The 13,514-nt window shown below is 36.3% G+C and overlaps 1 protein-coding gene across 1 annotated transcript in view; it reads left to right on the top strand.

Annotated features, from left to right (window-relative positions):
• Positions 1–13,514, top strand: part of LOC134673796 (transcription factor AP-2-epsilon) — a 91,907-nt gene that overhangs the window by 11,030 nt on the left and 67,363 nt on the right. The window lies entirely within an intron of this gene.

Below are 13,514 nucleotides of genomic sequence, written 5' to 3'. Positions count from 1 at the left end.
ATGAGCAAGAAAATTTTCGAAAATTCCCAAGGATAATATTTATTAAATATTTAGCTGATCAAACTTCTTTCAGATTCAAAAATGCTAATAAACTAAAAACCAAATCTTTTAGAGTAAGTATTTATTTTTGTGAGTGAACGCTATCAATAATCCCGGAAATTCCTTAATTTTCCACTAGTGAAACTAATTGAAGCATAGAGCACTTTCAACTGCCCCCAAAAACAACCCCTTAGCACTGATAGTAGCAACCAGAAGTCGTCAACAATATCATTATTTTATCTCACATCTGTCCCCCGCTGTGACGAGAGCTCCTGTCGCTCGTGAGCCTTTATTCACACTGTTAACCCATAATAAACCTATTGCCAAGTAATTAGGTCCATGGATGGTCAATAGTTTTGCTGTTGGAACGGAACAATGATCGAGCATCAATCGTGAACTTTGTATTCGAAGTGCAAACGCAACGGCTAGACGCTCGTTGATGTCTTTTATTTTTTATTTATTTCAAACAAGTTAACAGCGTAACAACAATGAAATAAAATGTTAAAAATAAATAATTAGCACATTTTAAACTGTGCGCTAACGTTTTAATATTTAAACTATTAAATCTAAGTGTCACCAAAACGAAGTGCAGACCAAACGGGTAGACACCCGTTGATGTCTTTTGTTCTATCGATTGGTTTAAGAAAAAATACCGGCTCGATTCTGAAAATGTATTAGATCTCTACTAGACCTCTACAAGTTACGATATGGATAATTTAAAGATATTTGTAAGATAGATATGTCAAATTTGACGTCTCCGCGATTCTGGAGGTCCTCTTGAACGATTTTGACAAGTTATGACTTAGATATCCAAGTCACATCTAGTCAATATCTAATGTAAATCTAGTTGATCTCTATATCGTCTCTAGATCTTGTGATTATCTCGTTTCCCGAATACGCGTGTAAGTGTCACCGAAACGAAGTGCAGACCATTCGGGTAGACACCCGTTGATGTCTTTTGTTCTATCGATTGGTTTAAGAAAAAATACGGTTGTAGGTAATTTGTTCTAAGAAAAGTAAGAAATCTTAATTCTAATATTTAAAAGGTAGAAAAAGATCTACAGTAAAAAAAGGTATGTTTAACTATTTAGATCATATTGAACAACTGACTCGCTTAGCTACTTCTGCTGCTGATAAACAGATTTAAGGGCCTCTAGGAGAACTTAACTCTATCACTTTTATACATATTAGTGCGACAGTGACAGTTGCGTTTCTCTCGCTACGCGTAAACGATTGGCATGTTGGCTACGCACTCTACTCACAAAATTTTACGAGATACGATTAAGAAATGCGACTTGTAGAAGAGAGAAAATGAAGTTTTGTTTTTGCCCAAGATTAAACATTAATAAGGACCCAGGGATAAGGACCCGGGTATGTCCTTAAACTACGTCCAAGACCGGTGGACGGGCAGCAGCGTCCCTCAAATTCGGTGTACTCGACTGCGATCGCCAACCCTGCCAAGCGTGGCGATTATGGCATTCACCCCCCAAAAAAGGGGGAGGCCTATGTTCAGCAGTGGACGTCTTATGGCTGAGATGATGATGATGACGAAACATTAATTAGAATTTACGTTCGATTTAATAAATGTCACAACTTACAATAAACAAACGCAATTAAATCGATACACGAGCCAAGACAATACATTTTCTAATTGGCTATCCCTAAATTGGATTTTCAATGATTGCCGATATATTTTTAATAGGCAATAAGACCACAGAAGGAGGTTGTTTTCTTTTTAATTTTTCGAAACTTTAATAGTGTGTAAGGCACCGGCCAACGGCCAAATGAGAAGGTCGTTCTTTTTTCGAATTTGATTTATAAGCAATGAATTGTGAACAGCGGTTAATGAAATATAGAGTGATGTCGCACTGCGCGCGCAAGCTTTTATATCGGGTTTAGGGTTCCTTAATATCGGTTATGTTTTCTGACAGATTCATTGAAGTGTATGTAATAAATAATAGTATTAATGTAAATAAAATTAACGGATAATTTTATATAGATCGAGTTAGTCCCACAACAATATAGTTATATACAGTGTGGAAAGATAAGTCGGGCCCTGGAGGGAAACTATTTAAAGGATAATTTTATATAGATCGACTTAGTCCCACAACAATATAGTAGTTATATACAGTGTGGAAAGATAAGTCGGGCCCTGGAGGGAAACTACCTTAAATCCTTTAGCTGGCTCATTTTACTTAAAGGACACATTCCTTTATTTTTAAAAAGAAACAAAACTGCTTTCAAAGATTTTCTAAAACTCTCTTACCTCGCCCGGGATTCGACCTGACTAAAAATTCCAAAAAATAAACATGCGCAATTTTATTCTACTAGTCGATGCATTTAATGTTAATGACAACATTTCTCCAAGAAACATTAGGTCTTACACTCGTCTGTCGTATAAAATATCCATAAATCTAATATTTAGTACACAATATTTTTAAGACAAGCCAAATTGAAGAAAAAAGGAAAAATCTTTAAATGCAGTTTTGTTTCTTTTTAAAAATAAAGGAATGCTCCTTTAAGTAAAATGAGCCGGCTTAAGGCTTTCAGGTAGTTTCCCTCCAGGGCCCGACTTATCTTTCCACACTGTATAAATGCTTAATACCCAAAGACTGTAAATTTGTAATATGTATCTAGGTAACCCCTGTCGGTCTTTCCCTTTAAAATATATTTGTTAGAAAGAGAGCGATTTCAGGTTAGAATCCATCTAAACTAACTTTGCACAGAGCTTTGAACAGAACGAAGTGAGGGAGTGTCATTATAAACAACATAATATGTCAAATTTTATATTAAAGGAAAAAATGGAAAAATTACGCTTCCGGCAGGACTTGAACCCTTGATTAAAAAGATGTAATCATCTTTCGGTAGATGTCGCTGTACGCCACCCCAAAGGCGTGTAAACATAAGGGAAGGAATGGAAAGATTCGCAAGATTCTGGTAGGCTTCCGTAGCTCAATTGGCAGAGCTAGCACACGGATTGCGGAGGTTGCGGGTTCAAGTCCTGCCGGAAGCGTAATTTTTCCATTTTTTCCTTTAATATAAAATTTGGAATATCGCTCGCAGACGTATCTGCATGTTTAAAAAAGTCATAATATGTTCATAGAATATTGACATTAATGATGACATTACCACACTTTATCATTTCAAATGCCTGCAAAGCAGACCTTGTTCTGACTCTACGTATGTTTTTGTAAAACGCGTTCCTGCATATATCTGTGTGTGCAACTCGCGCTTGGCTATATTTGAATACTCACTATAATCTTGTATTGTTAACCCTCAATCGTAAATATTTAGTTATGAATCGCCATTTTATTTTTCTAGTATAGTGGTAAAACGTAGAACACGACGCGAACTTAATTTGTAACTTTTTTAAGGTATATCTTGTACTTTAACGGCAGCAGTTGCCATCATGTCACCGAAATAAAATCGAAAAAGTTAAACATTGATTGTATATGCGTTTGTATAGTTATCTAAAGATATATTTTTTTTTAAATAAATGGTTCATTTCATGTACCTACCTAAACAACTAAGATAGGTATACTTGGATAAGTAAAACACGTGTTTTTATGACGGAAAAAAGTAAAAACGCATACATTCGATATTTTTAATATAGATACCTGCTTTAAAAACGTTGTGTAACATTTCCGGTCTAGTTACATGTTTAACTTGCCTATTTGCTTGTTTATTTAGACCGCATTGTGTTCCAAATTTGAATTACGGCGCCTGTAGATCAACAAAGCACCATAGACAAGCCATTTCTCACCGTCGCTTTTTCTAATAAAGCATTTGTTAGGCAAAGGCAAGCGCCCATTGTACCGTACAGCCAAACGGAGGTCAAATCATCGCTTTCCAAGCCGTAACACGAATTTATACCTGACATTATTCATACCACCCGACCGCTTGTTTTCCCCTAATTAGAATCCATTCAAACGTACCCCATTAAAACTCGTCTAAATTAAAATTCGAATAACTTACTAACTAGATGTATAAATCAAGAACCGTACAGAAAGACAATAAAATATATTGTCCAGTCCGACAAACGGCTCGAGTCCAATAATTAATACAACAATGCGCTCACCGAGTAATTAAAATAAACTAATTTCTAAACGTGAGTGGCTTTTTATGAATGAACGCCGTGGTCTATCTTTTTTCAGTCTGGCAACATTTCTCATCCGCGGTTGCGCACTGACAGTTCGGTTGACGGCGTTCTTTTTTCAAAGCGCGACTCGCAGCGGGGCGCTGCATCCGTTGCGCGTTCGAATTATCTTGTTTTAATTTGAGAATCGGCTTTTTTTGTTTTATGCCATTATTTTACTAATTCGTAATTTGAAATGTTTAGACAATTACACGGCACTTATGAGTGAGGATTCGTGAATCACGTTCAAATCATTTTCTCACGCTAGGGACTCCCACGAATTAGTTGAATTGCTCGAAGCCTGGGATTCGGGTCGAACCTAAGGATTTTCGGCATCGGATCGGGACGAGATGATTCCGAGCAAATCGGCGAACATAATTACAACCTGCCTGCCAGTATTTGAGCGCAGCGCCGCGTGCACAGTAGCAATAACGTGCAATTTAAATGTTTCAAATTTCGAACACGATTCTTTTTTTAAATACAAATCGGTATTGCGTGCATGCATTCAAAATAAACAAATAAACATCGTGCGATTTACAATGCTAAAAGAGTTCTTTACAATTTCCAAAAAAAGTACGTATATTTCTCATACCTTTTACAACTCATAGGATACCTAAGCACGTGGGTTACCACAGATGAAACGTCAAGGGCAGCGTTGCTAGTGTAAAAAAAGAAAGACATTTCAAAATTAGAACGTTAAAGGCAGCACGTGCACAGATAAGTGCACGTCGCTCCACCGTATTCGGGATCACGTATCTCAAATAACACAGGCCGGTTGTAATGAGCCGATGGGTTTAAACACGGCAATTGGGTTCCAAATTCGAATTAATAAAACGAGTTGTGTGTTATTATTTTGTACATGTTCTGATGCTTGAACAACGTTATTTTAGAGTTAATTACCTAATTTAACGAGTTATTATCGAATACCTACGTTTTTCAGAAGCTAAAAGTATTTATTTATCTTTGCTATATGGCTCAGTCACATCATTGGCGTGAATCAGGGATTTAGAGGATTTTATATACTTTGCGTTCTTAAATATTTTTAAGTGTCACGATTTGTCGCGCCGTTGCTGTTGTGATCAAAATCCATGATCGCGAATGGTACTAATTTGCTATGAAATAACTGTTTTTTTTGGTTCCATACCCAAAGGGTAAAACGGGACCCTATTACTAAGACTTCGCTGTCCGTCCGTCCATCCGTCCGTCCGTCTGTCACCAGGCTGTATCTCATGAACCGTGATAGCTAGACAGTTGAAATTTTCACAGATGATGTATTTCTGTTGCCGCTATAACAACAAATACTAAAGACAGAATAAAATAAAGATTTAAATGGGGCTCCCATACAACAAACGTGATTTTTGACCAAAGTTAAGCAACGTCGGGAGGGGTCAGTACTTGGATGGGAGACCGTTTTTTTTTTTTGCTTTTTTTTTTGTTTTTTTTTTTGCATTATGGTACGGAACCCTTCGTGCGCGAGTCCGACTCGCACTTGCCTGGTTTTTATTTTAGTTTGGTGATCTTACCATTTATATCACATCGTTCCCTGGTTTGCAATGCGTTATGAATTGTGTTTCTTAGGTCCACTTGCATCGCCTCACTAACCCGGGGTTAAGCGGTTAAATCGTTAATCTAGTGTCAAATTGTATGGGTAACCATGGCAACTCCAGGTTTAACCGGTTAACTCCGGGTTAGTGGAATGGTGCAAGTGGGCCTTAATAAATCATCGAGCTAAATGAGCGTTTTCGTTTCAACTTATCAAATTTAAATATCTATCCTCTTAAGGCCCGAGGTCCTACATAATTACCTAGAGTACTTCTTCAGTTCGATGAATTTTAAACCATATTCAATTGGAACAGAGTTGCATTTCTTTTGTTTCGCTAAATTTTCAAACAATTAAAAATTAACTCTATTCCCAGCGCTATAGGTTCTACAAATAAGATCGTGTCAGATATTTTTGCGACCTTCGTTGTGTAACATATTATTGCTGGTGACCGCACAGCGTACAGCTTCGACTCATCGCTATGAATGAACAAGTCTCTCAACAGTCTCAACTATCTTAATTAAAAACAACAAAAAAACTTTTAAAACGATTTATCCATTTTTATTTATGACCGCCACTCTTCAAGTCGACGTACTTTTAATTTTTTTCCAATACCGGAAGACATGACACCTCCAGATTTACCGCTCTACCCATCAATTATTATAATAGATTCTCTGTCTCGCTCGCACGCTCTTTCTATTATAATTTAGTTTTAGGATGAGCTCAGAATCTTTTAGTCGTATATCCTGGAAGGTGATAGGCAAAGTTGGTCAAGCAGAGCTTGTCAGTAGAAAAAGGCGGCAAATTTGATAAATGTAGGCGCGAAGGAATTTCGCGCTTTTTTCTACAGACAAGATTTGCTTGACCAATTTTAGTTTTAACATTATGAAACTACACAACGGGACTTAATCGCGTATTTAAGTTTTAAAAAAATCAATTTTAGTTTATTTATTAGACACTGAAAAACATAATTAACCGAACTGCTTGAGTAATTGAAAATATAACGGAACTTACCTAATTAAAAGATACATTTTGATAAATTATCTATCTTTGTCTTACACTAGTACTAGCACCCAAAAGAAAAATATGAGTATAGTATTCCTGGTTCTTACTGGCTGACAAATTTGTTTGATCAACTATAGTTTAGATTGACGTTCTCGTTAATTTCCGTTGTTCCTTCTCATCCTAAAAGCTAATTCTGAATCCAATTTTCCACACAATCTTACGGTAGCCTCATCCTCCCACTTTATAATCTATAAAAATCCCAAAAACAACACGAATCAATTAAGAACCGCATTGCCCGCACCGCCCAGGCCGGCCCAGTGTTGCCCACTAAAACCGAATTACCCGAGCAATTACTGTGTTGCCGCGTTACGGCGTAAGCCGGGGGCGCGCGTGCCCGCCCGGTCACGACCCAGCGCAAGTGTTGCAACTGTTAAAAAATCGATAATGAGCGATCAATTCTTAATAAATTGTAATAGAAGAATTAATTTTGGATAAATGGGCGAATTTACATTGGACCGGTACTAAACTGTTTTCGACATTTAAATTGATATGGAAAAATTCGCAATAAATACGTTTCACTCATATAATTTTATGTTATTTTAACTTCACTCGGGAGTTCACTAACATTCATTCAGGAGTTCACCAGCGGATAAGGATGCAACGTGTAGAATGTAAATCCCTTGTAAAATTATTCAATTGCCGCTATACCTACCTACCTGGCCAATTTTCTAATATGTAGATACAGCAAATTCTTAAGCTTTTCATATGTTTGGCCTTTCTCCTGAGACTGAGAGATAAAGATCTGACTACTTAGAGCTGAATTCATATGATGAGCCAGCTCAGAACAAAAGGCAACAGAGCTAATTAATGTATGACGTAACTAGGATGTATTGGTATTACATGTATCTCACCATCTTTTTGTAGTTCATTCATCATTCCTATTCAAATAAGGAAATGAGGATATTCCGATGTCCTGCCTGACCTCAAAATTACTGTTATAACGAGCCAATAATTAACATTCCGAAAGTTTAATCTACTCTTAAAGACTTGTAAACAGAAATTGCACGAGCAGACACCCGAACCAATATTAATAACTCAAACCAACTTCCTTCATTAAAATCAAATTCATTTTCTAACGTTTTCCATGCGTTGGAAACAAAAGTTTTTAAGCTCCACCACGTTAGATAACCAGTCGAAGTCACCTCTATTTTTATAGCTGTAGGGTTTACTTTAATATATTTGTGTGTAAGTGTTAAGTGTGTGTTATTAAAGCTGGACATTCAATCTCGGGCATCCACCGGCATCCATCAGACGACCACGCCCCTCGAGAGTGTTTCGACAACGCTCTTGCCACGTGATTTGTGGGTGATTAAAATATTAATAATGTCTTTAAAGCGTTTAAGAATAGGGCTTGGCATGTCAAATGTGATGTTGATGGTATCACCGTTACTGTTTAAACTAGATGGTTAAAGACAATGGATTACTTAATGTCAGTGTCAAAAAAGCATTCTATAAAAAATAAAACTTGCATATGTTGCGAAAGATTTTATTTTGTGACTCTTATACGGGAAAAATATTGTAGTCATAAGAAAAGTTTTAACTACCTACGTGTACCTACCTACACACTTTTCTAACTACAATTTCTGTTCATTACTAACAGCAATGTATTCAAATGGTATGCATTTTCACATTTGTGCTTTATCAGTAATACGTAGTACTTACACACCAAATTACCTACGTGCTGCATCTCATTTCACCTCGAATATTATAATTTATTCAGCGTTATGTTATTCTAAAATTACCCCTAATTTTGTGTAGTTACGAAGCTATAACCTGGCAACACTCAAAATGACATTAACCATAGAGCCGTAAATTTATCTGGGATTATTACAATTTACGTAAATAATGTCAAGGATTATTTAAAATTTGTAATAACATCCCTAATGAAAATTCCAAATCCAAACTACTGACCAGTGAAAAAAAGAAAACAAATCACTGGCCGTTAAACCACCCGAATTTAAAAAGAGAACTCGAGCATGGAATGTTGAAATCAACAGGCTACCAATTTTGAATACGCATTCGCGAACTCAACTTTGAAAATAAACACTAAAGCGTAGATAAAAGAAAGCATTTTTATTTAATAGTTTTGTTGGATTTAGTATCTTTTGAAAGTGAAGCGTTCAAACGACTTCCGTTTTTTCGAAAGAATGTTAAGATTAAGCCAATTAATATTCGTATGTTTTGGATGCATAATGGAAACAAAATTTGAGTTTATGAGTCAATTTTGAAGAATTATTGATACACATTCGTTATGCATAATTTCTACTTTCGTAGTAATATTGCTTTCGTATCTTTTATATTTAATTTACCAATATTCGGAATAAAGTATTGGTGTGTAACTTTCGACGAATGCAAACTGTTTATCTACTAAACTAAACTGTAACACTCCTCACACTCGTTAGCTAGTGCTTAGAAATCAGCAGAGTAATTACGGAAGCTTGGTGATTTTGATTTGATACCCCTTATGTAAGGCCCCAGTACACACAGTCAACTATTATATAATCTGTGACACAGTACCGTCTTTACCATAAGCACACGGGGTGACAAAAAATTACAAGCTGCCATTTTAAAATAGCTAATATAAACAGTTTTCTAATGTAAGTAAAACTTAAAATAAAGTTAAAGTTTGTAATAAAACTTTTATTACGTATTTTTGAACCGATTGTCTGAGCATGCGTGATCCTGATGATCACAAAACGGACTTACCCCGCAATTACTGTACCTTTATGCTGTTATTAGGTGCTTGTACATTAAAGGGTGTACCTTAAATAGGGGTCACATATGACCTTCTTGTACAAAGAGACTAATTATGGTTCACATTAGACATGCAGGCTAAAAATAAACTATGATGGCTCACCTTCTAACACACCTTACGAGTACTCTATATTGTCATGACATGCCACGTTTAAGGCCACGCTGTCAAAACTCGGAATTTTTATTTAATCCATTTGAAATATCAATGTAATGCTCAGTAATCGGACAAATCGTCGCAAAACCATAAAAAAACATTTATACATATATCTCAAAATAGGACAAGATTTATTAACCTCATATTATGTACACAGTATCTTTATAAAATTTCCATATTATACTCAAAAACTGCAGTTCAAAATTGTTAAAAAAATTGTATCATGTTCCATACAATATTTATTTTTGCGATAAATTGTCCAAACTCTGGTAATGATACTTATATACGGTTCAGGTCTGCTTACTTCACGTTTTTTTCTTATACGAAGGTTTAGATATGAGAGAACTTGAGAAAAGTTTCTAAAAATTGCAAAGCTTGTATTAGAAAAAATCGCATTTTCTGAATTTTTCCGTCCTCACGTACGAAGACGGGGCAGAAACTTGCGTTTTTCAACTTGTAACTTTTCTTCTCTTTATGCTTCATTTCACGCAGTTTATAACAAAGAGCTATTTACCAAAACGACAGTCCTTGACTGAATACAAACACCGTACGTATTGTTGTTGGAATTTTACGGATAATTGTTATATTACGCTTTCTTTTAACATTCTAAAATGATTTATCGCTCAGTAAGTGCTGTTAACTCGAGCTCTACAATGAAGCATAAAATCTCGCCGTCAGTGCACCAAACCGACTTCAAGAAAAAAAAACTATTACCACTCAAAACCCTACCTTATGTGGTGCAAGTTAAGGTTTAAAATTGGTTAGCGCGAGTATTTTTTTTCTGTAAGTTTGTCAATAAAAAAGTTGTACGTGAGCGTAGCCGCGGGCTTGGCACGAGCCCGCGCTCCACGCCTAGGATCATTTTGAATCTGTGGACGTCAGTTCAGACGCGAAAAGTTCACTTTGAATATCTGGATGATTCATTAGTTTTTTATGGTGTTTTTGGTGTTAATAAAAGTTTGAAATTTAAATGGGTTCAGGTAAAGTTATAATAGCAAACGACTTTGTTTCTGATAAGTATGATACGAGACGATAAACATTTAGCAAAATGGAACCCTAGGGCACCATACAATGTCGACTAAAAATAAGTAACTGCTTAAGATTTGTTTTATATTATATATAAATAATAATAATGATTTGATATGGTAACATTCTTGATGGCCTAGCCAGAACGCTACCTCTCTGAGACAATTCTGACAATTGGTAACCATTTGGTAACCTATTGCAATGCTCCTGCCTACCTACAATACTACCTACCTAGGTACTAAGTATAAGTCCTACCGCGAAGAATGGATTGTTTTGGACATATCTATTTATGATTAGTTTTATGTTAAAACATAATTATTAAATCTATAAGTAAATAAAACTAAATTAAATCCAAGAGCCCTAAATAAATTTAAAATTGAACAAACAGCATAAAACTACTAAAATAGGCCTCCCCACGCAACCCCCGGCGCAAAGGTGCCCATCACACTCGCTTTGTTACTGCGTTGAGTTGCGATGGACTACACTAAAATACATACCTAAAGTTTAATATTTTTCTTTTTCGCTGCTTTAAGAGCCAACAGGAGTGGTCATTTCTCCATACAAACGTACTCGATTGTTTCCTCCGTGGGTTTTGATGCTAGAGCAATGATTTTTTCAACACAGATTAATTTTGTCAATATCTGTATTGGACCGTTTTACTTTTTATGATATTTTTGTTTTTTTTTTAAGGCGCTAGAGCCCTTCAAAAATGGCCAAAATGACCTCATTGACTATGCCGCAATGAGAAGCGTAGTATTCAAAACTGATATCAATTAGCCAAAAAAGCAAAACGGTCCGACAAGAAATATTTCACAATCATTTAGATTTCCAAATTTGGCTACGATTGGTTAAGTTTTGGAGGAGGAAACAGTCGAGTACGAAACCCCGATTTTGAGATTTTTACGCAGGATTTTCCGCCTTGTCCTTATGGCACTAGTTTTAGGAGCCGCTTCCGTTAGCGAGACTGCTATTATATATTTACCTAAAATATTTAAAACTCAGCTCCTGTTTCATCTTAAGGCGGTTATCATTATCACACAAGCGCCGCGTCAGAAACCGCCATCAGTATATCCGCCTAAGGCCACATCTAGTATACCTAATATAATAATAAATTCCCGTGGTATTCAAGCAATGTTAATCTGTTCAAAGCAATCAGGTACTATACTGTCTGATTGGCAATCATTGGCGAATTATCTTGTCGAAGCGAACGTCTATAAATCAATATTATTGGATTATTCAACTTTCGTGGACTAGGGAATGCAAATCGGTTATAACCGTAACCGAAATATTCGGTTATAGCCGAATATTGGAAACTCGAATAACCGGTTACGGTTATTTTCAGTTATTTATTTATGACTTAAATTGTATGTTTTATCATCTAATCTATCATGTTTTATCTGTCATTTCACGTGATGTTGAATAAAATTGTTCTATGTCTATGTCTATGTCTAATGACTACAGAATCCTCCTTTTTTGGGATGTGACGCCTGTGACTATAATTTTTGTCATTCATAACTAAAATATACCAAATTTACTTCCCTTATTTATGAAATATTTTTATTGAATATTGTATCACGTCCAAGGTCATATTTTACTTTTACTGTAAAAGGTGTGTTTTATTAAAAAACGAAGACTTTTACTCACAGTCCGATACTGTAGGTACTAAAATAAAGATTTTTGTATTTTTTTAATTACTTCATTGTAAATTAATAATTTTTCGTCCAAAGTAACCGTAACCGATTATAACCGATAGTCGGTTATTTTTCGGGCATAACCGTAACCGAAACCGGTTATGAAGTTTGGCCGGTTATTGCATTCCCTATCGTGGACGATGAGAGAGGTTTCGTAACAGACATTCAATTTGAACTAATGCAGGCGTGGCTCACTCCGCGATTTCGTCGCTTTGCTACAGGTAGCTACAAGTACATCCGTCCCACACCAACTTTGGTGGCTAGCCGTACGCCGCGCGTGGCGCTGTCGCCACGCGCCACGCGCTTCGTTTTTTTAGCATTAGAAAGAACTTGCAAGAAAGTAAGCGATATTGGCATGTCCTTTAATTGAAAGCATTGCAGCAGAGTGGTGTTGACGGAATTGGTATAGATAATTTCAACAGACATGGTAAATTAAGATTAATATTAACGTAATTAACGCTAATTAATCATTAGGGTTGAAATTATTTATACCAATTCCGTTATCACCACTCCGATGCATCAAAAATGCTGGAAAATGTACCTACGATGTCTGCTGAGCGCTGAGCGACTACCGCGAAGACCGAAATTCGCAAATTGCGGGGATCTTTCTCTTTTACTCCATTGAAGGCGTAATTAGAGTGACAGAGAAAAATCCCCGCAATTTGCGATCTTCGATTTTCGCGGTTATAGCCCTAAAGCCCCCTCCAGACTATGCGCGTGAATCGCGGGCGAAGCCGTCGATTTTCGCAGACAGCGAATGCTGAATGGAAGGGCTTAATGTCAGTGTATGTTCGAATTAACCTGAAAATCTGCGAATGTTCCGTGGTCTTGAGAACGGTTATGGTGTTCAAATCGCTCATTAGATGGTGCTGTACGCTCGCAGTACCAAAGCTACATCTCGCTGTTAAGATTTTTCCTGTGCTCATATGGGGGTGCAAGAATTTTTCAAGTAATGTATTGGTTAACGGTTAAGTATGATGAATTTTGCAAGCGTCCTAAAAAGCGTGCTTAAAGTGCATAATTTAATACATGATTATAAGATTTATAAGTAATATTTTATTTTTCGTGGTTTTACAAGTAATGATGTATATCGACCTAGTACTTGGCTTG

The sequence above is a fragment of the Cydia fagiglandana genome, chromosome 19 (assembly GCF_963556715.1).
Source record: "Cydia fagiglandana chromosome 19, ilCydFagi1.1, whole genome shotgun sequence".
NCBI classification, from domain to species: domain Eukaryota; kingdom Metazoa; phylum Arthropoda; class Insecta; order Lepidoptera; family Tortricidae; genus Cydia; species Cydia fagiglandana.
Note: the sequence above shows the minus strand (reverse complement) of the source record. Positions and strands in the feature narration are given on the sequence as shown.